We start from the raw sequence: 27,426 nt of genomic DNA, 5'->3' as shown, positions 1-27,426 counted from the left end.
AATTTCGTGTTTATAGTTTCCTTACTTTTTAAAGAATATAGTTTTAAAATCACATATATGTCATAAATAATGTATTGCTTAGTCGTATTGTATTGTAGTTTTGCCTAATTTTGAGTTTTGTGATAAGGGTATCATATCATATAGACTTCTGGGACTTGCTTTTTTCATTCCATGTCATGTTACTAAGAGTCAGCTGTGTAATCTGCAACTCTAGTTTATATTTTGTTATTTCCATATAATATTCAATGGTGAGAATATATCACAAGTTATTTATCTAGTCTCTTGTCAGAGTCTCGTGTCCAAAGACATCTTGGATGTTTCTAATAGTGGGGTTATTTGAGAAAGGGGGGATGGTGGGAAGATTAAGGAAATTTTTATTATTTTACCGCTGAAAAATTATTGTATATGCCTCCTGAGGGTGCACATGTGTTACTCCTTCTATGTATGTATGTATGTATGCATGTATATATAATTGCTAGGTCATAGGGTATGTGAATGTTCAACTTTATGAGATAATGCCCAATTATTTCCAAAGTGGTTGCTTTGGTTTCCATTTCCACTAGCAATTTTAAAGAGACTTCACTGAACCATATCTTCTCCACCACTTGATTTTGTCAGATTTCTCAGATTTTTTTCAAGTTTGAAGGGTGTAAAATGGTATTGCAAGTTTGCATTTCTGATTACTAATTAGATTGAGCATATCTTCATATGTTTATTGACCAAATATATTTATTCTTCTCTAAAATGCCTATTGAGGTTCTTTTAAATCCATTTTTGGTTTCATTTGTTTTCCTTATTTGCCTCTTGAAGTATTTTATAAACTGAATACTAATACTTTGTCAATTGTATGTTTTACAAATATCACCTCACAAGTCTGTGGCTTTGCAATTTTTTAAGTGTCTTTTAGAGAACAGAAGTTTTTAATTTAACAAAGTTGTATTTATCGACATTTCTCTTATGAATAAATTTTATAAATTAAATGCATACTGAGCACGCACTGTGAACATGGGTTATGACAGGCCCTGGGGATAAAAAAATAAAAACAAAAATAATCCTTTCCCTCAAGCATCTCAAAGTCTAGTGAGAAAGACAAACAGGTAAATGATTACAAAACAGTGTTATACCTGCTGTAATAGAGACGTTAAAAACTTACTGAGGACAATTAAGGAAGTTTCATAGAAGCTGAGGAAATATCTAAGCTACTACTTAACAAATGTAGGAAAGAAATTTTTTATCAACATATGCAAAGGCCCACTGACATAAGAACCCATCATAAGAAACTGCAAGTAAGATCAAACCCAACATGGCAGTTGGTAAGAGTGAAGAAAAGACAGGCATTAAAGACTGCAATCCCCCGAGGTCCCACGCTAACAGCCAATGTGTTATAAAGGAATATAAGCTTACAAATGCAGGAAGATTTTTGTGTGTTTCCTATTCCCTGTTGTATGCCTGGGACTTCGAACAATTTTGATATACAATGAAGACTTTCAATAGACATTTGTTGAATATCTGAGGGAATAAATAAAAAGATAAAGGAAGCAATGCATGTCAGTGTCTGGGGCTGCCATAACAAAGCACCACAAATTTGGTGGCTTAAAAAAAGAGTTTTTTCTCTCACTGCTCGAGACTAGAAGTCTAAAATCAAGATGTTGGCAGGACTGTGCACCCTCCAAAGACTAGACTCCAGGGGAGAATCATTTCTCATCTCTTCCAGCTCCTGGTGGCTGCAGGTCTTCCTTGACTTGTGGCAGCATAACCTCAACCTCTGCTTCCATCTTCATATGGCCTTTCTCCCCTGTTCTCTTCTTCTTAGAAGAACATTTGTCATTGGACTTAGGGCCCACCCAAGTAATCCAGGATGATCCCGTCTTGAGATTCTTCATGTAATTACATCTGTACAGACCTTTCTTTCAAATAAAGTCATATTCACAGGTATCTGGGCTTAGCACACGGACATATCTTTTTTGGGTCCACAGTTTAACCCACTACAGAATATCACTTCCATGCTGAAAATCTTTCAGTGACTACTGCTTTAGAGTAAAATGTTATTTCTTTTAGATACCGTATAGGACCCCTGTCTATATATCTGTCTTTACCCCATTCGCTCCCCGGCTTCACTTACTATGCTCCGCACAGAGGCCTTCTAGAATTTCATCCAGGCTGTGCTTTTCAAGCTCAGGCTCTTTGCACATTGGTGCTTCTGCTGTGGCTGCTCTTCCTTCTACTCTTTCTCTGGTTACCTCCGTCTCTTCCTCAGATCTCAGGCCTTCTTCTCTGATCCTCAAATAAAAAGTATCCTACTATTGCCCTATACAATTAAGTTCTGCAAAGTTGCATTAATTAAAACAGTGTCTTCAGAAAAAGAAGAGTAGATAAATATCTCATAGTACTATACAGTCCGATGCAGTTGTTTAAAAAAATAATGTCTGATTATGCACTAATATGAAAAGATCTCCAAGAGTGTTAAGTGACAAAAGCAAGTTGAAATCATATGTATAGCATGATCACATTTATACTAATAAAAAGAACAAAATTGTCTATATAGCTTCTTGTTTATATGGAAACACATAAGGAAATGAGAATAATATCTCCCAGTTTTTGACAGTTGGGAGGAAGGCAGGGGGAGTAATGAGAGGGGAAAAAAAAGGTCTTCCATGTTTCCTCTAGATATTTCTATACTCCTTCAACCATGTGCAAACAGAATACTATGTATTACTTATATAACAAGAATAGTAATGACAGAAACAAAAAAAGTAAAAAAAAAAATAGTATGATTGATTGACGAATGTACAAATATATCAGCAGAACAGAATAGAAAGGCTAGAAACAGTTGCACACATATCAGAGATTTAGCATTTAGTATACATAGGCTCTCAAATCAGCCATGAAAGGATGAGCTCTTCAATAAATGGTACTGAGGCAAGTGACTGGTAATTTTGTGGTGGTGGCTTTCGGGGGAGGCAGATAGATTGCCTCTAACCAGTCACCAAAACTCAGATGAAGGAAAAAGCTAAATACAAAAAGTAAAATTATGAGAAATACTAGAAAAATATACAAGATTTTTTTGTGACATGGAAAGTCTCCAATATATAATGCCAAGTGAAGAAAATTATAAAACAATACATATATTATAATCCAATTTATGTTTTTAAGAAAGTCGTAAACATACACATACATGTATAGACATATCTATGTATGTGCATATGTACACATATATATATACACATAAGCAAATATGCACATGTCTATGCACAGATGTGTGTATAAATGTATATATTTACATGTATTAGAAATGCATGGACATAGGCCTAGTAAAACAAAAACTAATTTTTTTTTTTTTTTTTTTTTTGCGGTAAGCAGGTCTCTCTCACTGTTGTGGCCTCTCCCGTTGCGGAGCACAGGCTCCAGACGCGCAGGCCCAGCGGCCATGGCTCACGGGCCCAGCCGCTCCGCGGCATGTGGGATCTTCCCGGACCGGGGCACGAACCCATGTCCCCTGCATCGGCAGGCGGACGCTCAACCACTGCGCCATCAGGGAAACCCCAAAAACTAATTTTTACAGCAGTGACCTCTTTAGAGGAGTGGGGTTTGGAGGGAGGAGCATCTATAGCTTTTACCTGATCAGTAATCATTTCCTCAACTTTCCTTTAGGGAACTATTCTTCTCCGTCTCTTCTAAGGTTCTTATGGGGATGCCAATTGCAGTACAGATTCTCTTGCACAGGGATTGGTAAAGATGGTCTTAGGACTTAAGAGGACCCGATCAGGGTCCTTCCCTGAAATTTTATAAGTGGACAGTGCGAGTGGAAAGCATTCTCTTTTTTTCTAGGGCCACTACCAATATAAGCACGATTAACCTCCAGCTAGCTAAAGACATGTTCCCAATCTCTGCCTTCCTGAGCCAGGAGGAAATGAGAGAAGACAGGAAAGACGAAAAGGGAAAGAGGCTGATCATTTGAGTCTTTGTATCTAGTTTACTGACTGCTTATACCTTAAGGTCAGCCCATCTCTGGATCTCCCAGTTATGTAACCAATAAATTCCTTAATTTGATTTGGCATTTTTCACTCCCAACAGGTCTTGGCTAATCTAGGCACTTATCTTTTCACTCTATATATTTGTGTAGTTCGATTGTCTTTAAAAAGAGAAGGTATTAATGTGTTACTTGTATAAAAATGTCACACTTTGATTTAAATATCTATTTGTATATTTGTTTAATATTCTTTTGCCTATTAGATTTTAGGGCAAGGACCACTGTAAAAACAGGGTCCATGACTGCTATTTAGTAGTTGCTCAAAGAATATTTAATTGAAAATAATGGTGTGTTATGGGAATGTCAAATTGCATATATGAGTCGACTGCAGGATGCTTGCGAAATGGCAGGGCTAACAAAGGAGATAAACATATAGGGACAAATCATGAAGGGTGTTTTAAGCCGTTCATAGTCAACAGTAGTATAGGTTTAGCATTGGTGTCATCAATTAAATTCCTGGTCTAAATTCTTCTCCCTATAAAATATACAAACTCAGTTATAGTTTTGCAATGCCAAGAATTCATTATAATATAATTATACTCTCCCATGTCTTTGACCAGGTGGAGAAGCTGGTTTCAGCAGGGTGCATATGAGGCCAAGATAACAGATGTGAGTCTTTGGTAAGCCTGTTTTCTTCATTGTAATGCATTTCCTGCTGGCTGGCAAACTTGCACTGGAGCTCATGATGGGAATGTGTGAAGGGTGTTTCAGAGTGGATGCAGATCCACTATAAAGAGCTCAAAACGTTTTGGGTTGTTGGGACATATCAACACCTTCATCTTCCTTAATAGAACACAACTTTACATATAGGAGACCTTTTCCAACACTATTGTCTCGCCAGCAGAATCAACATCAAAAGTGCAATCTTCATAAAATCTACGCAAGTTCTTTCATTGTTGTTCTTGCCTGTGGTGCACATCTGTTTATTTTCTTGACTTCAGTTGCACATTACAAAATCACTCAGTACACGGATGGAAAATATTAGTGGGAACGTTGACTGCAGCTGTCCTTTGCATAGCCTGATATTGTTTGCAACTCTGCCTTGTATACTGCTTTTAATGCTTTAACTAAAAATGAGTTCTTAGCCCTGGTCATTAAGTATCAACAATCCCATTTTCTCACTAGCCGTAACGATGAACTTTAGCAGACTTTGGCTTTTATTAGATTCTTTGGATATTTAACCATTACTCTCTTACCTGGCCCTACTGCCCTATTTTAGTTCACTACAAAGCAGAGTTTTGGCTATCCTGTTCTTTCATTAGCTAAACAAACACAGTCCAATAATGTGGACTTGGAATAAACAGTGTTGTTGGCCCTGTGGACTGAATCTTTCTGGCTCCTTTTGGAAAACAATATTGCCTTCTCCTATTTTGTTAACTGTGGCTGATGAAAGAGCTCATCATTGGGTGCACAGCAGAGAGCAGTGCTACGTGTCTGGGCTGTATGAAATATGGACCTGACTGCGATGCTACTATGGCTCAGTGCTGTGCTCATCTGCCACTCTCAGGACAGATTTACAGGCTAGCCCACTTGGGTTTTCTGCTTTGCTTTTCTCCATGTGACACCAGTTCTGGACACTGGTCAAGCTAACCCAACTTAATGACATCGTTCTAGAAAGCTGGATAGATAATACAATTGAGCCTGACAAAACTCTCTTAGGGTTAAATATTGTATGACCCTCTTTGGTATAGGTTTAATTGTAATTAAGCCAGAGTATTTTACTCTCTGTACAAAATGTTTTACTATGTATTTGTTCCTGGTGACCTTCATTTTTTTTTTTTTTCTTGAGGGGTATGGTTATGTCTTTATCTAATTGTGTTCATTTTGTGTTTATTCCTTCTTCCAACGTATTAGTCACTTCTCCAAAATTAGACCATGCTGGATACCATAAGAAACATGGATGTGACCCAAAAAAATGCTGGTTGGTTTCACTCAACGTGACTCATTACCTTAACATGGATCTAGAAATATTGATCTCTCTTGTGCTTGTTTTGCAGGTCTGAGTGACTCAGATTTTGACCACATAGTTAATCTCATTCAGTTTAGTCATGGTGATAAGATATGGCATTCATCTAAGAGCACGATGAATTTCTATCTCCCATAACATAAAAGCCATATCCGTACAAATTCCAAGTTGGTGTGTTCTCTAGGCTGAATGTTCATAAGTATTCATAGATAATTACATTATCCTAAGATTTGTGTATCCAGTGTGATATACTACAACCATCCCTGTAGTCTTTGGGGAATAAATAGAAAAGGCTTAATAAATAAGTTTTCTAATCAGAGTCAGGATTTATCCCACAGGAAATCACATGACATTCTCTTCTCCCTTCCCCACAACTGTACAACTTGAAACTGCTCTTTGAATTGACTACTCTCTTGACAATGATAGGATTTAGATTGTATTTTTATTTATTGTTGACTGTCAGGAATGAGGAATAGAATGAAAAAATATAAATAGTATAAGATAGATATAAATGGTATAGGTTTTGCTTCCTTCTTGAATGCTATTATGAATTCATATGTTACATGGGGTCTTAAACCTGATTGGATTCCATCATTTCCATGCCTGAATATCCATGGCTTGAATGACTCTGACAAGGGAATAAAATATTAGATTCATCAACTAACTGGTAGTAGTATTTCATATGCTTCTGAAGAACTCTAATGATATCAGAAATGAAATAAACAATAAGGATCCTGAGTTGCTGTGTAGCCACTGCAACAAAATATTTAATTAAAACCAAAAGTATCCATGCATCACCCCTCTCGATGGAAGGGATGTAATGATGTGTCCCAAAAGTACCACAGAAGCATCCCTGCATTACTACTAATGGGGCAGGAATTTCAATAGTGTTACACACAGGAAATGTCCCTGAAGGGCGGTTGATGGGGAAGGGATATTTAATAGTGCTACACAGGAAGTACCTCTGCACTGCAACTGCTGAGACAATGTCAAAGCACTGCACGATGGGGAATGTTTTCAGCTTGGTGCCAGGCAAAAGAAGACTCTTACTGCCAAAAAGAGACTGAAAATACCCTTCCTGCTGCCAGAGTGCGCTTAGAGTGCTCCAAAATGCAGAGAAAATGCTGACTGTGGCAAAAAGAATGTAAAGAGGAGGGAGCCCTCCTACACGAGAAGAGTTGCAGGGCCAGGCAAATAAACCAAAGTCATTTATGAGGCTAACATGTAAAGCAGGCAGCCAGCATTTGGTGACCTAAACAAAAATCTCTGCAAAGGTTCAGTGTGAAGTGAACTTTAAGCTTCTGCGGATTAGAAGCCTAGAACTATCAATAAGGACCCTGAAATAGGAAACCCACATCTATGTATACGGAAACAAGGCAGGGCATTTGTAGCAAACCAAAGAAGCTCCAAAAATCAGGAACAACAAAAGAGGAGAAGAGTTCAAAGTAAGCCAGCATAGATATCATCCCTCTTTTATGAGAGTTGAGAGATTTTAACAAATCCTTACTGAGAAGGGCATGAAGATGGAAATCTCAACACCACTGTTCTTGATGGTCATTCCATAGTAAAGGTAGTCTCATGGTAACTGAATAGTAAAATACATTTAGTTCCCTTCCAAAGAGTAGATTTAATCCCTCAACAAATCCTTCCATGGTCCTCAAAAACTCCTGGGTTTAAAATCTCCTCCAGGTATTGCAATTGATAGAAATGTAAATAGACTCTATCTGACTATTACAGTTAAGACTCTGGTGGGCAAAATCAGGCAATCTGCCCTCACCATCCTTTGCAACATAAATTTATCCATGAAAGCAACACAGAAAATGCAACAGGCCAAATGTTCCACTCTATTCAGTCACTGGAGGTTACCTGGACTTTCTTTTCGTGGAAGGCAACAAGATTAGTATGAGTCAAGATATTGAATCTCTTGTCTCCTAAAAAGCCCTAGCACACGTTTCCATAGCCTGAAGGGTCTATGGCCAGTGAGTCTCTATGATCAGAGGTTAGAAAGTAATTGTTAACATTTCTTAAGTCGTATGGAGTTGACCTAACAAATATTCTGACAGTAGGACAAATGGTGAGGCTAAATGAATGACTCCTCATTCCCTCGGTACCCTCTGAATTCCTGATCATTCTTATGCTGCTACACATTTTTCTTTCTTTTACTAAATTTATCACCTTCTTATAAACTACATGATTATTTATTGTATCTATTATGTTTGTTTGTTCCCCCTTATTGTTGGAATTGATGCCCCAGGCTTGTTCACTGATGCATCTCTACACCCAAAAATGTACCTGGTACAGAGTAATTACTCAAAATATATTAAAAGTGTTGAATGAATAAATGTTATCAACCTCAATATTATATCTCATCCTCTTTGTAAGCCATTTTTATCTAGTTAATTACATTCACATAGACCTAAACCTAATGGATTAATGAATATCTCCTTTTCTTATCAAAATAAGAACTCTTCCCATATTTCTCTATTACATTCTTAGAACAACTCTTTGTAGTCCCTTAGGTTACTACACTTTCATTCATTTCCTGTTCCTCATTTTTCCTCATCCTCTATGTTCATGTCATCCTGTTAGCATATCCTACATATTCCTGTTAGCATTCCTACATAATGGCCCCAGTTATGTCATTTCCACATATTATACCATAGTCTAAAACAGGAATAGCATTTAGGCGTCATCTAGCTTGCCAACTTAAATTGCTTGGTAGAGGCTTCCCAGAGAGCTGTGTTGAGAAGGATTCTGATGCCATTCTGAAAGTGTTCTGCTTTGGAATATGGATGCCTGTCATGGAGCAGGTCATGATGGCATATAATCCCTGGTCTAAGCTCTCATCAGCTCATACACTTAATGCAGCAAACTCCTTCACAGTGCCCAAGTTTTAGGTCTTTCCTCTGTAATATATTTACTATAAAAGTTTTAAACCAATCTTCCTCAAAAATATTTTACCATGTTTCTTTCCCCTCACTCAATAATTTATAATGGTCCCCTGTTGTCATCAAGTCATATCTTTAAATTAAATTCTAGACTTATCATTTACTGAAACCCCCATTCTCAGAGATTTAATAATTTTCGATTTACCTACCCAGAATCCTTGCTCTAGCCATAGGATCTGCCTGTTTCCTTGCATGTCTTTCTTGGCACTGTCAAAGTCTACTTACACCATACTGCATGCTGCACCTAAAACGGCTGTTCCCCCTCATCTCTCAGAAAAATGACTTCTTCTAGGCAGTTTTCTATAATTAAACATACCTGACAGGTCACACCTCTACCCCTCCTTGGGACTCCTACATTGAGTTTTACTTTTTTTTTTTTGACATGATTTTGTACATAAACACATACCTATATCTTAAACAGGCAGGGCTGACCTATACATAGCATGTACCTGTGGTTCCTTCCTAGCACTAGGGTCAGGGTTTAGCGTTGAGGGAAATAGTCCACAGTGATTACAGACTAAGCCATACCACTTTCCCCTCTTGCTCGGAGCACTGCAGACATACTCAGCAATGGAGCTCAATGGATTTGCAAGTTGGAAGTAACTGGCGTTGCCAGTGGCCCAACTTCAGGGCCAGGTGTCTGGAAACTACAGTGGTTGTGGGTTAAAGGAGACTTGTACCCATCATTCTCAGATTCTTGGAAATAGTCATAGCCAGGCTGAGAAAAAGAACCATGGGAAATGTCCCAGTACAAATAGTTGGAGCTCAGGTGTCTAAAAAAGCTTGAGTTTAAAACACTTGCTCCTTTTTAGAATCCAACCAAACTCTTTTCAAATCTGCCAAAGGTACTTACCCTCTTCATGCACTTGAGCACAGAGTTACTCTGTAGCTGTAAGTGAGCCCGGCTGTGGAGTTCAAGATGACAAATCCCAAGCTGAACATAATTTTAGGACCTGAAAACTGGCAGTGTTTTGTGGCTGTTCACCTCAAAAAGGGCTCTCTACTCTTATCTAAAGTACCCTCATCTACTGTCTCCAGCCTTATCATGAAAGCTTCATGGATTTGAGCCCTGAAAGAGTCATTTGGAAAGTACTGAGCACCTACAATATAGTAGCTACGATGCTCAAGGCTCAGGTAATTTAATACTAGATAATTCCTTGGGGGGATTTCGAGTCTAATAGTGAAGACAGGCCTATAATTAGATAATTTCATTTTGATGATCTAGATCTAAGATGAAAATATGAATAAAAGACAAAGAAAAAACACAAAAGAGCACTTGAACAAGCCTTGAAGGTTTAAGAAGGTCTTTCTTCAAGAGGTGTATTCAAACTGGGTCTTCCTAATTAAGCAGAAATTCTCTAGGTAGAGGAAGGTAGCAGGGTTGGGGGAAGTGTGTTTATTTAGGTTATTAGGTTTTCATTATGAAGACAGAATCAGAAGTAGGACAAAGGTCTACTTTGTCCTCCACAAGAATGTTAGTGTTATTATGGAGATGGCTGTATCTAGAAATAAATAAATACAAGCTAAAATGCTACAAATAAGAACCTTGGGAGGTAGAAGGGGGTGGGAGATTATTAGGTAAGGGTGTGTCATTAGTGTGACATATGAGGTAGGTCTTGAAATAAAGACAGAATTGCAGGGTGGAAAAATATTTGGGGTAGCATAAGCCAGGGAATGGAGGTAAGAAAGCTCAAGGAATGTATAGGACACATGAAGAGTGCTATTTAAATTGAAATTTAGGATGTCTGAAGGAGAGTAATAGGGGATCAGTTACAAAAGGCAAGTTGGGCCCAGCTTGTGGGTAATTGTGACTGTCAGGATAAGGTGATTGGATTTTGTCATGTAGACCTCGGAGGACCACTGAAGGTGTTTGAGTGGGAGAACAACATGATCAGAATTACCCATTAGATAGGAGAAACCCATTACACAGGAGAAGTACATCAAATACATTGGAGATAGGAAGAGATAGAATTAAGGAATAGGCTTTGAAAGCACTGCTTTCCTCTAGGTGAGAAATAACAAAGAACATGGTCAGTGCAGTAACAATGATAAGAAAATAATGAATTTAAGAAATGTTGCAGTATTGCATTGGTCTCTAGATGGGTGTGTTAATTTAGGGAGGCAGGAGCCGTCTTCTTATCCCTGCACTCCTCTGACTGCGAATGGCCCCTAGATCTACTATATAGCAATTATTCAGTTAATAATAAAAGAGCTTCTGATTTACTCATCCCAAAGGTCGGTTTCCAAGTTGCTACTCTACAATTTCAACTTATTTTACACAGACATAATAGAAATCAGACTCCCCCCACCTCCTGTGAGACAACCTCACAGAGTTGTTCTGATGAGATAAGAATAAAGTGTGTAGTACATAAAAGATACCTGATACGTACGCACTTATTAGTATTGTTAGCGGAGTTCTTGTGTCAGTGGCTACATATAGGATTCATAAGCGGCCAGTCTCAATAACTGAGATAGGGTTCTCAGCATCATGCCTGCCCCTCACTTAACTTGGCATACAGAAAAAGGCCAGGGATGGAGATGATGGATGGGCAATTCAGGACCCTCCGACTCATCAAATGACACTCAGCTCTGTGCTCAGCATGGCAGAACACGAGGAAGCTTCCTAAAATAAGTTTGGTCCCCCAAGAGCTTATAACCCACTTGGCAATATAAAATTAATATATGCATGAAGTGACTTTTGACCAAGACCAATCAGGGCTGAAGGATGTGTTTCAGATTTTGAAGCACAAAGACTGATGGAGAAGGAAGTTCATCATTCTTTGTTTGCCATCTGCTGTAGTTAATCTTTGCCAAAGCTCTGATAAAGCCACGCTCATTCACAAAGCCTGTTTTGGTTCTACTTCCCTTCCTTCCATCCCACACTACCCCAGTATATTGCCCTTGGCCCTTGGCTTTTCCGTTACAGGCTCCATGGTGGCTTCACAGAGGTCTGGTATTAGTCCAATCCTCCTGGTTAGCATCACTCTTTCTTTATGATATTTGTGGGACTTAAAGATGAACCAGACAGACAAGAACTTTAAACTCTGTTATTGCCCTTCCTTGACACTTCCAACAAGTTAATTGTCTGTTTGCCTTCCTGTAATTACTTTAATTACATGCCATTACTGACCATTAATAAATGCAAGTGTGTTTGAGTTTTCACAAATCTCACTTTTCTTACTCTCTGCAGAACTGCATCAAAGCTTTCACATGTGGTCAAAATAGAAAGTGAGGCAACTAAGCACATTCACATTTAACCTTTGGGGCTAAAGTGAAAAATAAAGAATAATTCATGAATGGGCTAATTGTTTTTACCCCGCTTCTGACACTGGCCAGCTTTCTTTCTATAGCGGGTACGTATATATGCAGTGTGCTCATTTATAAGACAGCAAAAGTTAAAAGGGGTTGAGAAATAAAAGCTGCCTAATTGCTGCTATTATCTCAACTCAAGGAGAGAACTGCTGGGTGATATAATGAGGATCGAAAAACCACTGAAGATTTTATTGATGGAACACTTTTGCTCTAACTTCAAGCCACAGAAAATGAAGGTCATAATTTCAGTTTTATGAGCACCTGATTGGGCATTTACATCGAAAGAGCTGAACTAAGAGGAGACTAAGACAATGTTCTCTCTCCCACAGTTTACTAGATTACAACACGGTATCTAGTACAAAAACAGTTTCTCTGGTTTTATCTTTTGGTCAGCTTCATCAATGAAGCCAACGGCAAGCTTGAGAAAAATGAAATGTATAGAGAACAGTTAGTTAGATGCTCCTCGCTGCATCATTCCATCCACACACAAAAATCATTAGTAAAAATACTGAATTCTGTGACTGTTTACATCCTTCCAGCAGAATTCGCTTGCTTATTAAAGCATTAAATAGACTAAATTTTTTCATAATGATAGCAATATGCTCTTCTCCAAATATAAAATGATGATGTTAATCCCTAATTACTATAATTTGTGATTTGAGTGTTTTTCTCGTGGTGAAAATGGGTTATGCTAGGTCATTCGTGATCTTTCTCTGCTGTAGACTAATGGCAACACTTGAGACAGGCTGGCCAGGGCTGAGACTGTGGTCTCTCTGTAGCTATGGAAAAGCAATTTAAATGAGTTACCCATCCAGGTGAACTCAAAAAGGTGGTGTCATTAGCGCCCAGGTGTTCCTTATTGGATACTCTACCCAGGTTATTAGGACTGATAACATAATTTACCTGCTGCTTCCTGCAGGAGTTCATGTAGTATTTGAAAACATGCATCTTTTTGCAGAAATAAAAACCCAAACACTATAATTAATTCCAAAAAATGATATATTTTCCTGAAATTTGGGGCATATATAGTTTGTGAATCTAGTCAGTAAATTTTGGTTAAATGAATTAGGGAAAATAAAATATATTCCACTTTATGAAACGTCAGTTTTCTGATTCATCTACATTGTTCCCACACCATGAGCCTTTAATCATACAATATGATCTTTCTACAAGACTGCTTAGTAGTACTGTCTCCTCCTTCTTTGAGTGCCAACATCTTTTTGGATGAAAGATAGATTTGTACCTAAAGAAATCATCTGCCCAAGGCCTCTTGGTAAAGGAGGGAAGTGAGAGTGTGCTAGGAAAATAAATCGACTGGAGTTAGGGAAAAAATCTGAGAAATGGAGCAGGAGTTGTCTTAGGATGGGGTAAATGGGATGAGTTCATGGACAAAAAATTAAACAACTGACTGAATTAGGTCAGACAGTTTGCTTGAGCACGTTAGCTCTAGTCTATGTCCACACTTCCTCCATCCCTGTTCCCAGAGTTTGTTTCTAAAATGACTTCAGGTTTGGGGGATTTTTTGTTTTGTTTTGTTTTGTTTGTTTAGTTTTTGGGGGAGACAGGAGCATGGGAAAGGTTGTAGATAGGGTAATAGATAGGTGGAAGAAATAGTACCTAACTCAAACAGTTTCTAAGCTCCACCATTGATTTACGTTTAATTGAACTTGAAAATAATGTGTATTGGACTTCCCTGGTGGCAAAGTGGTTAAGACTCTGCCTGCCAATGCAGGGAACACAGGTTCGAGACCTGGTCTGGTAAGATCCCACATGCCGCGGAACAGCTAAGCCTGTGAGCCACAACTACTGAAGCCTGCGTGCCTAGAGCCGCCCTCTGCAACAAGAGAAGTCACTGCAACGAGAAGCCCACACACGGTAACGAAGAGTAGCCCCTGCTTGCAACTAGAGAAAGCCCACGCGCAGCAACAAAGACCCAATGGAGTCCCCCCAAAAATAAAATAAAAAATTAAAATTAAAAAAAAGAAAATAATGTGTATCAAATTCTCAGATTCTTCACATACATAAAATGAGTATAATAATTAAGTCCATCTCCTTTCATCAAATAAAAGCTTACATTTAAAGGTTGTAAACATCATTTAGAATTCTCCATAAATGGAATGAGATAAAGCCTCTCCCAACCTGATTTTAATAACTTTTATAGTTCATTTCTCTACCAATTCCTCTGTGAAATCTATGTTTAAACTAATCACCAGTCTTGAGAGTAGAGCCAAATGAATGAATGAATAAAGTGTCAAGATCTCAAATCTAGAACCTTTTTCTATCTGCCTTTGCTTAGAATGCCCTACCTATCTCCTCTGCTTGGAACATGCCCAGGTCTCCCTTCACGACCTAGGATAAATGTCACCGCTTCTGTGGTACAGGTCTTCCCCCCAACAATTCTCTTTGTTCTACCATACTCTGCACAAACTCTCACTAGACCACTAGAGCCCCATCATTTAGTAGCATCACTGTGAACAACTTGAGGGAAGTGCTCACTACTGGCTTGGTACTTGTATTAGTCAGGACAAGCTCCATTATGCAAGTCACAAACTGACCCCCAAATCTCAGTGACTTAAAATGACAAAATCCTATTTCTTGCTCATATTTTATGTCCAGTGTGGGGTCAGTAGAGACTCTATCACTCAGGGATCCTAGCTGATGGACACTCCATCATCCTGTAGCTATATCATCTAGAACACGTGTCTCCTTGATTGCCATAAAATCATACCATAAAATCATGAAAAACTGTATATGTGCTTTCATTTCCTCAGTCTGGAAGTGACACACTCATCACTTCCACTCATGGTCACAGCACCCTGACTAATTGCAAAAGGATCAAGAAATATAGGGGAACAAAGGGAATATTTGCTGAGCATTACTGTCTTTCCCTCAATACTCTATTAAAGTATTGTTAAAATGTCCACACTCCCCAAAGCAATCTACAGATTAAATGCTATTCCTATCAAAATCCCAATGGCACTTTTTACATAAATAAGAAAAAACAATCCTAAAATTCATATAGAACCACAAAAGACCCAGAATAGCCAAAGCAATTTTAATAGAAAGAATAAAGCTGGAGGTATCACGTCCTGATTTCAAAATATATTGCAAAGCTTTAGTAATTAAAACAGTATGGTACTTGTATAAATACAGATATAAAGATTCAACGGAACAGAACAGAGTTCAGAAAGAAACCACAAATATGTGGTCAACTGATTTTTGACAAGGGAAACAAGAAAACACAATGGGGAAAGAAAAGTCTCATCAATAAATTGTGTTGGAAAAACTGGATATCTGCATACAAAAGAATGAAATTGGACCCTTATATTACACCATACTTAAAAATAAACTCAAAATGGATTAAAGACTTAAATGTATGACCCGAAACTATAAAACTCTTAGAACAAACATAGGAAAAAAGCTTCATGGCACTGGTCTTGGCATTGATTTTTTGGATATGACCAGAAGCATAGGCAACAAAAGCAAAAATAAACAAACATAAACTACATCAAACTGAGAAACTTCTATGCAGCAAATGTAACAATCAACAGAGTGAAAAGTCACCTTATAGAACAGGAAAAAAATAATTGCAAGCCATATATCTGACAAAGATTAATTTCCAAAATACATAAGGAACTCCTACAACTCAATAGCAAACAAAAAAACAAAACAAACAAACAAGCAAAAAATCACCCAATTAGAAAATGGGCAAAGGATTTGCATAGACATTTCTCCAAAGAAGACATACAAATGGCCAACCGATATATGGAAAGGTGCTCAAGATTACTAATCATCAGGGAAATGCACATCAAAAACACAATGAGATATCGCTTCACACCTGTTAGAATGGGTGTCATCAAAAATAAATAAACAAACAAATAAATAAATAACAGGTGTTGGTGAGGTTTTGGAGAAATTGGAACCCTTGTTCACTTTTGGTGGGAATGTAAAATGGAGCAGCTGCTGTGAAAAACATTATGGAGTTTCCTCAAAAAATTAAAAATAGAACTATGATATGACCCAGCAATCCCACATCTAGGTATACAACCAAAAGAACTGAACTCAAGATCGCAAAAAGATTATTTCACTCCCTTGTTCACTGAAGCATTATTTACAATAGCCAAGATATGGGAGCAACCTAAATGTTCATCAACAGATGAATGGGTATAGAGAATGTGGTATATTCACACACTGGAATATTATTCAGCCCTTAAAAAGAAAGAAATCTTACCATTTGTAATACTGTGGATGGACCTGGAAGAGATTATGCTAAGTGGAATAAGCCAGTAACAGAATGACAGATACTGCATGATTCCACTTACATGAGGTAGTTATCATAGTCAAATTTATAGAAGAAGAAAATAGAATGGTGGCTGCCAGGGGATGGGGGGAGGAAATAGGCAATTGTTCAATGGGTATAAATTTATAGTCATACAAGGTGAATAAGTTCTACAGAGCTGCTGTACGACATAGTGGCTATTGCTAACAATACAGTATTGCACACTTAAAAATTTAAGAGGGTAGATTTCTTGTTAAGTGTTCTTACCACAAAACAAAAACAGAAAATAAAAAACAAAGTGACACAAGATAACTTTTGGACGTGACAGATATTTTTATTACTTTGGTTGTGGTGATAGTGTCACAGGTGCTTGAATATGTCCCAAATTATCAAACTGTATACATTAAAAATGTGCAGTTTTTGCCTATCAGTTATATTTCAATAAAGCTGTAAATACTCTATTAAGCACTAGGGAAACAAAAATTATTAAGACTTAGTGCCTTCTTGCTTGTAGCCCTTTGGCATAGATACTGAATGGTTTTAATAAAGCCAGTACCTACTAGAGTAATGTTGCATAAATGAGCATTTCATTGAGGTCACACAGTCCCTTTGAGAAGAATCATATTTTAAGATGACTCTTTGGAGTCATGTAACAGTTGCTGCAAAAATATACTCAAAAGTTTAAGACTTAATGCCATGTACCCTTTGATACATGCAATTAAGTTAGGGATGTTAGAAGTGAAAGTGTTTGTAATTTATGTTTATGGTAATTTCATGGGAAAATAGAAAAGATCCCCAATGTATTGAGCAAACATTCCACAACTAATTAGGCCATTTACTCCTCAATCTACTTCTCTAAACTGAAAGGAGAGAGGCTTCTGGCTAAGAGATTCTGACCCCGGTGGCGACAGGGAGGGTCTGCCTTCCTCTAGGCTCAGTTGTAAGCCTGTCTCAGGCAGCTCTCAGGCTTCTTCCAGACTCAGTTCACTCCACAAGCCCACAAACAAGGCAACAAGCTGACAGGAACTAAGCCAGGATTCTTGGCCTTCTATTCCCCCTCATGTGCCAAAGGGAAAGGAGGCCACCTTCCAATATCCAGCCAGCTAGGAATTAAGCCTCCTCCTCCCCTCTTCCTTTACCCTCGCCAGACAGCCTGTGGACAGCCTTCTCAGGCTTCCGGCTCTCCTAGCCAACTGGGAAAGGAACGGCCTTTCCAGACCCTGTGAGCTCGCCAATAAACCCTTTTTTTCTACTCAAGAGTCAGAACTGGGAGATTACAAAGCCACTGTCACAGAATGGTCACTAATAGGGGTTTTAAGAGACCAAGGGAAGGAAAGAATTTCTGGGTCAAAGAAAAAGAAAGACAGTCGTGAGTTTCTAGCAGTGCAGTCATGGTTTTCTATAGTTTGCTGATAAGCAGAGGAAACCTTTTCCTTCCAAGGGACCCCAGGCAGGCTGGAAGATGTATTTCTGAAATCTGTTCAAAGCCACATTTCATTAGTTTTATTTTATGAGAAGCTTTCTTTTTGCGCATTAACCCCAATTCTCTAACGCGTGAGAATTTTTGATACTTTATGAAGAGACATAAATGTTGGTACCAGATCTCTGTTTCAGAGGTAGACTTCCTGGGGGCTTGGTGAGAAAGCAGCTAGAGACACCCGTTCTTGCAGATTGCATTCCTGTGTGCCAACAGACTCAAGCATGACTACTGAACTGAACCTGTGGTGCAGATCTCCTCCAAGGTTAGCCTTAGTGTTTCCTGGCCCAGGAACTTCCCCAGCCCAGCCATAGACCTCTCTCAAGTGGTGCTGATTCTCTAACTTGGCCTGATATTATCAGGGATCCACTGGGCTCTACAAATCACAAATCTTCTCCAGAGCCGGTTTTAGATTGGCACCAAAGCTACCTTTGAGGCAGCCAAGGAGGAAGGCCTAGTGAGTAGCAGGTACTGCAGGGCTGTGTGGCCGGTGTGAGACCACCATACCTTTCTATGGAGGACTGACTGTCTGGCTCCTCTTCTAACCATTTTCCAGGCCACCAACAGTATTAGCAAAATATTTTTTTCTCAAGCTGACCCTAAAGAAGAGGTACTGCCTGAATCTGTACTTCCTAGGAAGTTCCCATGATTCTTATGGGAACAGAGCACTGTCTAACTCCATTTACTTACAGTTTCTAATGTAGGTCCTAGACAAGGCAAAAATGTACTCTTAAGCTCTTCCTCCAGAAAAATGGCTTTCTCAGCCCTCTATGTCTACATAACTATTAGCCACCAGGCAAGTAGCTCTTGACAGAACAAAAGCACATTCAACCCTAGAAGTGAATGACCTTCTAACTTAGACTGCAGAAACCAGTTCCAATCATCAAATCAACATTTTCCAGCATCAACAATTTAAAATCCATTCTTCGCCCAGCACTCCTTTGTATATATATGTCTCATTTAATCTTCAATACAACTTTATTATATTGATGTTACTCATACTTTTCAGATGAGGAAGATGAAGCTCAGGGGGAAATCAAGTAACAAGATCAGTGTCACACAGATTATAAAAGATGCAGGCAAGATTTGACTGCAAGTGTCTTTGGCCACAAAGCTCCTTTTCTTCTACTACATCTAGGCATTCATATTCCTCCAATACCGTCCTGGAGCCATTTTGGATGGAGTGGGATTGCATGATTGGGAAGCAGGTAACACTCTCTTCAAGCAGTCTCATTACCTCTTCCAAACTTACTTTATCTGCTTTGCATATTGGGTTTTTATAAAAGATTTTCTTTGAAGATAAGAAAAGTTGGACCACAGAAAAATACACCATCTGTCCTCCTATTTCAGGCTTTCTGCTTAGAAAAAAATAACAGCTAGAAGAGCAATATATGATTACTGAGGTAACTTCTAAGGATAAGATTTCTGAGAGATCCTGTGGCACATTTATCAATTACCATGTTAACTTACTAGACAATCAGATGATACCGCATACGCCCTTGTGGCCCAAATTTTGTCCCATAGACAAAAACTGTAATTAAGGAAAATGAAAATGACCGAATTTCAGACTCATTTAATGTGTTTTAAGTTTGGGAGAAAATATCAAATTTCCCCAGCTCTTCTGATTTGGAAAGGATAGGCTATTGACAATTAGGACAAATGAATTTCTAAACCTAATACTGCCACTAGTTAACTAAGTGACCTTGGTCAAGGCATGACACCTCCTGGGCTGCAGTTTTTGAAAATGCCAACCATCTTTAACATTTTCTGGTTTCTCTGTACAATAGGGGGTAAGAGAATGCACAGGATGTTAGAACCCACCCTAGTGTCTAGTATAGTGGCACTTTGGCCTCTTTAAAGAAGGAAGAGGCAATGCCAAGACATGTGGCCTCAGAGCTGAGCTGTCATAAGTGGCTCCCATCAGTCATAATTGCCTTCTGGCTTCTTGCTGATCTCAGTTAGCCTTGCTTTCCAATGATGAAACATGTTTATCTTCTTCTCTTTTCTTGTCTCTTCTCTACTCTTCTCTCCCCTTCTCTTTCTTCACGTGTGTGTGTGTGTGTGTGTGTGCGTGTGCATGTGTGTGTGTGTGTGTGTGGCAGTCCAGCAGAACTCTGATCACCTGAGGTTGGTATATTTCAGGAACTATCTCCCTTTCTCCTGATTTCTCAACCTCAGATGTTACTATCAGGACTTTACTTAACAGCTGTGCTGAGCACCTACTTCAGAGAGGCACTCCCAGATAGAAACAAAGAACAAAGTCAAAAGCCGATTACTTTGGTAGTCTAGCTCCTCCCACTAGGCCCAGCCCCCAACCTGGCCCCCAAACCAAGTAATCTGGGCCTGTGTGTCAGGCTGCTCTCTACTGCCATCTCATGGTAAGCCAGCCTTTTTCTGAGAATTAACCTTTCCATTGGAACAGGGCCTCATGGACAAAGCAGACATAAAAATTAGGAAAGGTCCTGTCCACAAGAGCAGCAGTCTTTATTACAGATTGCATAGGACATGAAGGTTGGAAATAACTAGAGAATGACTGAATGGGTTGTAGTTTAAGCAAGGAGTATATCAGCACTGATTCAAGAAATAAGAAAAAGTTACTTAGAAGAAAAGGGAATCCTGAATATTCTGAGTCCCATCTTTTTTTCATGGGAGTGGGAACTTCAAAAATACTAGAATCTTGGAGACCCATTTATAGGGATTAACAGACTTAAAACTGTACCAGGAGTCAACAATGGTTTCAACACCATCACTATTAACAGTCTATCAGTGTCTCCCAGGGTCTGTACAGATGTTCACAGTTACCGTGATACTCACTTAGTCACCCTATAACACTGTCACTGTTTGAATAGAATGGCTTACTGCCCTAATCCTGCTCCCTCAAATATTCAGGAGGCAAAATGGTCTCATTTCCCAGTCAATTAACAGTCTTTCTTTGGTACTTGATTGCTTCTTCTTGTGTCACTTGGTCATAATCAGGAGTATTTCCCTCTGTATACACCACACAACGTGCCCTGCTCCGTCAACTGCCTGTCCGACATGGCTGTTACAGTATATACATTTGGTTGTGAAAAGAAAATACCTGACATTGATTTAAATTTGGAAACACCCCTGTAAGGCATGTTTGGTGTATGGCATGCAGCAAACTGACCTAGATTATTATTCAAATGGTATGCTCTGAAGCAGTGCCTCTATTATTTATCTTTATTCTCCTCCTTTTGTGTCTTTCTAAATTGGCAATGCAGGTTTAAAAAATCATGGTAAAACTTGAATTTTGATCTATACTAAATCAAGAATCCAATCTGAAGAGCTAACCCAACCTGACAACTTAGCACTAGTCCAGTGCTAGTACTGAAGCACAAATCCATATTAGATGATAGATATTTCCTTAAGAAGAATAAATCTTCCAAGTTCAAACTTAAATCAAATAGCAGTATACACATGTGCAAGAGACATAATTGCAAAAGACCCATGTCTTACCGTTAGGAGTCTTGGTCTTCCTCAGGATTCCAGGTTGTCAATATGTGGCCAAGAGATCCAAGGCTCTGCATTCTATAGGAAATAGGAAAAAAAAAGAAAAGAAAAACAGACATTAAAATAGCTAAAAATGCAGTGAAAATGCATTGCCTGAAGTTTACTAAACGAAGAGAAAATAAATTGGAGTTAGGTTTATAATCCCAGTTTATCTAAGCAATTCAAGGCCTTCAACCAAAAAGATTTCTCCATACAGAACTAATATGTGAGCCAACAGCCTTGTACAGGGCCTTAGAAAGCATGTCATGTGGTTACTATAGGTAATAATACCGTGTTAAGTAGAATAAGGACACGGATGAAATAACACCAAGGCACATGTGACAATGTTCATTCCTTTTCAATTAATTCTGCTGAGTTCAAGGAAAGAGTCTTATTTTGATTAAAGTATGTCTCTCATTTTGCTAATCTCTCTTTTAACTAACATAGGTCTTGGCAGACCACAAGATTCAGCTAGTATTTATTAATCATGCTTGTTTGTATTGTGTTTATATTTTTCACAAGCCATAGGAGTTTTCATTTACCTACTTGTGGTAGAGATAAAGTGTTTCCTTTTAAGGTGGTTATAAGTTTAAGTGTGAGTCAACTTAAAAAAAAAACTTAAGAAAATAATAGTACTTCTGATATACCGATATGGCAAAAATCACGAAGGTAATAAGTAGGCGACTACATTTGTGTACTATTTGTATAAATAAGAGAGGTAAGCATACATGGGAGATCGGAAGCTACATTAAGACAGAGTCAAGTATTTCTTTGTTAACCTTATCTCCAATATATAGCACAGTACAAAGCATATAGTAGATACTTGATAAATGTTTTTAAAATAAATGAACAAATAGACAAATAGCTTTTGGAGAATCTGGAATATGTTTAGATATCTGAGCTGCTGATGGACATGGAACAGGGCTTGTCTATTAGTATCGTATTTCTAATATCTAGTACGGGTACTTGATCTAACAATACTCCGTGAACCCTTGTTGAATGCATAATTGAACAGGTTTAAGTGTCTTAAGAAAATTCTTCAGAAAGAAAAAAACAGTGAACACCATTTTGATGTCCCACTCCCCTCCCCCGCAAAAACAAACAAACAAAAACAACCTTAGAGCAATAGTTCCAAAAGTTCCTGGGTTTAGATGATGGCATTCCAAAGTTCAGGCAATAAGGGGTGCACGGCTATAAAGAATTTAAAAGCAGTAATACATCCACCTAAAAGCATATCTGGCTTTTATCATCACCGTCCACCGATAATCCTCAACCACATCAGTGATAAGATACCCCTCCTCACCAGGCAGATCGCTCCCATCGTCCCCCACTTGGTATACCACTGGCTTCAGAAAAGATAGGCTATTTACCTAAACTAAGTAAGAAATTATGCTAAGGAATCTGGCAGTGACAGATTTTCTGTATCCAGAGACCTCAGGAATTCAAGGGTCAATGGTAAGAGAAATCTAGGGAAAGTTTTCTATAGAGAAAATTCCAAGGGATCCTGGACAGGGTGGAGTAGAAGGACTTTGTCTTAGGAATCATCCTGAATGGTTTCCCAGTGTGTTGTGAAGGTAAGTGAATATAGCCCAGAGGCAGGACTACTTCTGGTTTGAGTATTACCGGTTGGGGACAATTTCATCTGTGCCATTCAAACCTGGATATCGGATATTGGCAATTGATCTGTGCTTTCTTGACTGCTGTAGAAGATAACCAAAGAAGAGTATTGCTTTAATATCTGGACAGCCTATCAACAGTGATAATATAAACTAAGGGGCTGTGATCAGCAGATGGTCTTATGGAAGGTCTTGAAACAGATGCTCTTGATACCTCTCTCTTTGCTCTGAAATGGCTTTCCATAATGCAGCTCACTTCATATCTAGTGTTACCTCTTTCAGGATTATCACCTTAGCTGACTGTGGGCCTTGCTGACTTGTCCTCCTTCTCAGATCCCAGCATTCATTCCCTTAAACTAAGGGTATGAGTCAGATGATTCTTGCTTGCTTCTCGTTGCCTGCCTCCTAGCTGAGCTAGTGCTCAGGGTTTAAGCCATTTGTCTCTAGACCATTTTATTCCCTGTTCAGTCACAATGGATGAAGCAGTCTCAATTTCTGCTAATGCTGTTAATTCAAGCCAAATCTGCTATCATGAGAGAACTCCAATGATAGAAATCACTGTCAGCTGCACCTGATTTTCAACAACGAAGAAACACAGATATTAATATATATATGTATATATATATATACACACACACACATACAAATACGTACGTGTGTCGGTATACATATATAACTGTATATAGTATCACATATTATTTAAATTAAAGGATGTTGAAATTGCTGATTGCCTTGATTGTATTCTATTTCCAACAAGAAGGCAGTGAGATATAATGCAGCAAGTGACAAACAGTGGCACAAGCCTGTTATTTATATAACATGTATACAGGTCTATGCTTCACCAAGCACTGTTACGTAAACTGCCTCATCTGAACCTCAAAACAACCCTGTTGATTTATTATTTCCCATACGGCAGATGAGAGAAAACGAAGGCACACAGAAACAGAGAAACTTTTTGCAGATCACGTCGCTAATAGAGGATGGGGTTCAAATTTGTCTTCTTTCTACTTGCTGCTCTAGCAGGCACATCTACTAAATGGCATCAATTCTGCTGGGTTAGGTCCTACAGAAACCCATGATGGTAAAGAACTATATCAATTTTCCCTTAGCACCCTGTTAGAGAAAGCATAGAGACAATACCCTCAGACCAAGCAAAATGCCATGATATGTAAAAGGAATGTGATAACGTACAGCAACAATCCCACCCATTTCCTACAAATCTAGATTGACTCTTACAAGTTTATCCCTAATTAAACAGCCTTCTACATTCCTCCACCCCTTCCTTTACTTCTAAATCTACCATTTAGCTAACTTTTTCAAGTTATTTTTTCCTACAAATTTGCTGGCCTTCTGGCATTGCCAGCTTCAAACGTTTAATGAGAACACACTGGTCATAAGGCCTTGAGTCAACTCACCTTCTCGAGGTTGTATTTTCTAGCAAGCATTAGCATAAATACCAGCATGTTTACATCATAATTACTTTAATTCCCTTGGCCCCAACAGACCTGGAGTACTGTCAATCCACGATGATTTCAGGGGTAAGGGATGATTACTGGTCCATGAAACATAAATTACAATAAATGCTTGGAAACTTGGCACACCACTTCTAAAAGGATCTCAGCATTGCATCAGGAGGACACAGGGCTTTCTCACTGACGTGAGCAAATCACGATTTTCTAGGTCTTCAGGTTTTCATTTATAAAACAAGGATCAAAATTCTCATCTTTACATTTTCTCCATGAAAATTAAAAATATGAACATTTTGGTATCTGAAAAGTATGTCAAAAGAAAGCATGTCAGAAAAGTATGTGTCTCCCTGGAGAAAACCACTAAGTAAATATTACTATAAAATTGGCAAGACCCTTTCCTTTCTCTTTTCATAAAAGAGTTTAGCACCACTAGCAATGGTGCAAAGCAAGTATCTAAGAATTTTAAATGGCATGTGGACAATTATTTACACACACATGAATGTACAGAGATCTATATTTAGGGGCTTATTATTAATAACCAGGCAATTAACAGTGGTAGAGGCTAAAGTTAAAAGCCCAGTTTAAGTGATTACAGCTTTATGAGGGATATTTCCATTTTTTTATACAATAAAGATCTATATATCATTAGTCAAAGCATATTTATTGATTATTTAACATGTGCAAAGCACTGGGGATACAGGACTGAAGAAGTTCTTGTGTTTATTGAGCACATATTCTACGTGCTGTGCAGGAGCATTTGCTTGTGTATTTGTGAGTAGTGAGGGTTGGGGGGTAGGGACGAAAAAGAAGTATGGGAGAGAGGAACGGAGAATTCTAGCTCGAGTCTCAGTTCTGTTCATCACTGGGATTCATACATATCTTGTGGAATTATTTTTCTATTTGCACAAGGGACTTAGGAACTTCTTAAGTGAGTGCAAATTCTGACAAAACCACTTGGTCCATGACAAGACCTCATTTATCAGTGAGATAAGGCAATCCATGGGACTGTCACTTTGTGTTCTGACCTAACTGTGCATATGGACCCATGTCTATGGCACTTGTCTATTAAAGAGGCATTTAAATTAAATGTGGGAGAGACAGAAGAGAGAGTTTCCATTTTGGCAAGGGTGCAGGTGGTTTGTACATATGGAGGACTGCAAAGTATCCATCACTGGATACCCTTAAAAAGATACGTCCGTGTCTTAACCCCTGGAGTCTCTGAATATTGCCTTATATAGCAACAGATGTGATAAAGTTTAGGATCTTGAGAGGAGGAGTTTATTCTGGATTATCTAGGTGGCTCTTAAATGCAATCACATGTACCCTTATAAGAGAGAGGCGGAGGGAGTTTTGGAACGGACACACAGAGAAGAAGACACACAGGAGAGAAGGAGGCAATGTGACCACAGAGGTGAAGACTGGAGTGATGCAGTCACAAGCCTGGAGCCACCAGAAGCCGGAAGAAGCAAGGAACAGATTGTCCCTAAAACCTCCAGAGGAGTCAGGCTTTGCTGACACCTTGATTTCAGACTTCCAGCTTCCACAACTGTGTGTGAGAGAATACATTTCTGTTTTAAGCCACCCAGTCTGTGAGAATTTGTTAACAACCGCTACAGGACTAAATACATAGTCACACAATTAACTAGCAAGAGGAAGCGAGATGTTTCGGATCTAAGTTTGTCTGACTTTAAAATCTGTCTTTAAAATCTGTCTCTTTGGGCCCCACTGGGATGCCTCCCTTATGCCATCAACATATGCTGTGGCCATACGGTTCTTGGGCCTTTCAAGATACTTACTTACCATCTACTTTAGTCAAAACCACTCTCTATCTGGAAATCACTAAAAACTGCTGTATATGTTACGAGTTAAACAAAATGTATAGGCAGTAAAGGCTGCAGCAGTTGAGACGAGAGAACTTGTCATGGGCAGAGATTATCAGGAAAAACTGTATGAAGGAGAAGGTTTTGAATTATAAGGAAAAGGACGCACATAATTGCATAATTGTGAAGGACCAGGTATAACATTGTGGGGTCTCTGAAGAACAGCCTGAGCAGTATTTCAAGGGGAAAATTACAAGCCCCATTCACAGTACACTGTGTAAGCCAGCTCGCAATTGAAAGTCTTGTGCTTAAATGAAAAACTAATTAGATATACATCCTGGTTGTTTCTGTTATTTCTATAGTGGATTGTTACTATCCTTTCTGGAATCTGAGGTATTCTTATTTACTTACTGAAGATCCTTCTCTTAAAAAATAATCCTTCCCACATCCAAGGTCATTATTGAATTGGTTTTATATCTACATCTCTTTATGGTCAGGCATTTTCTTTCTGTCCATGTGCCTCTTTCAATGCCATCTGTTTTGCTAAGGGATTTAGTGAATTACAAGACAGACCAGCAAAATACAGATCATAACTGCTGGGTTCTTGAAAAACAAGTTTTAGCTTTACTTCAGTCCTTCACCCCCTCCACCAATGGTGAATTAAGTCATCTTCATGGGAGATAAAATTACTTATATTCCTGCCTAACCTTAATAACCAAAAAAGGCCTTTTATCTATTAATTGTAAATGAGCAATTACAATTTGCTATGGCTCACAGAAACAGGAAAAAACAGTAACCACAAGCCACCACAACTAATGTGTTTTTCATTTTCTCTGTGAACCTAAACAACTTGGTAGTCTTAACTCTAGTTCATTACTGCCAATGATTTAATCTCTATGGCAGAGAAGCAAGAAATATGTTTATGTCCAGGGTAGTAACAGCGTCACTAAGATCAATACTCACAGGTACTGCAGGAAACAGGTTCAGTTTTTGCAAAAA

The 27,426-nt window shown here is 38.6% G+C and overlaps 1 protein-coding gene across 9 annotated transcripts in view; it reads right to left on the bottom strand.

Moving 5' to 3' along the window:
• The window catches only part of SEMA6D (semaphorin 6D), a 584,591-nt gene that overhangs the window by 307,220 nt on the left and 249,945 nt on the right, over positions 1-27,426 (bottom strand). For all 9 annotated transcript variants that reach the window (XM_067745918.1, XM_067745947.1, XM_067745962.1 and 6 more), the window contains exon 3: positions 21,490-21,561. The gene's annotated coding sequence lies outside the window, so the exon portion shown is untranslated. The remainder of the gene's footprint in view (positions 1-21,489; positions 21,562-27,426) is intronic.

This window comes from Pseudorca crassidens, chromosome 1 (genome assembly GCF_039906515.1).
Source record: "Pseudorca crassidens isolate mPseCra1 chromosome 1, mPseCra1.hap1, whole genome shotgun sequence".
NCBI lineage: Eukaryota > Metazoa > Chordata > Mammalia > Artiodactyla > Delphinidae > Pseudorca > Pseudorca crassidens.
This window is presented reverse-complemented; position numbering and strand designations above follow the sequence as displayed.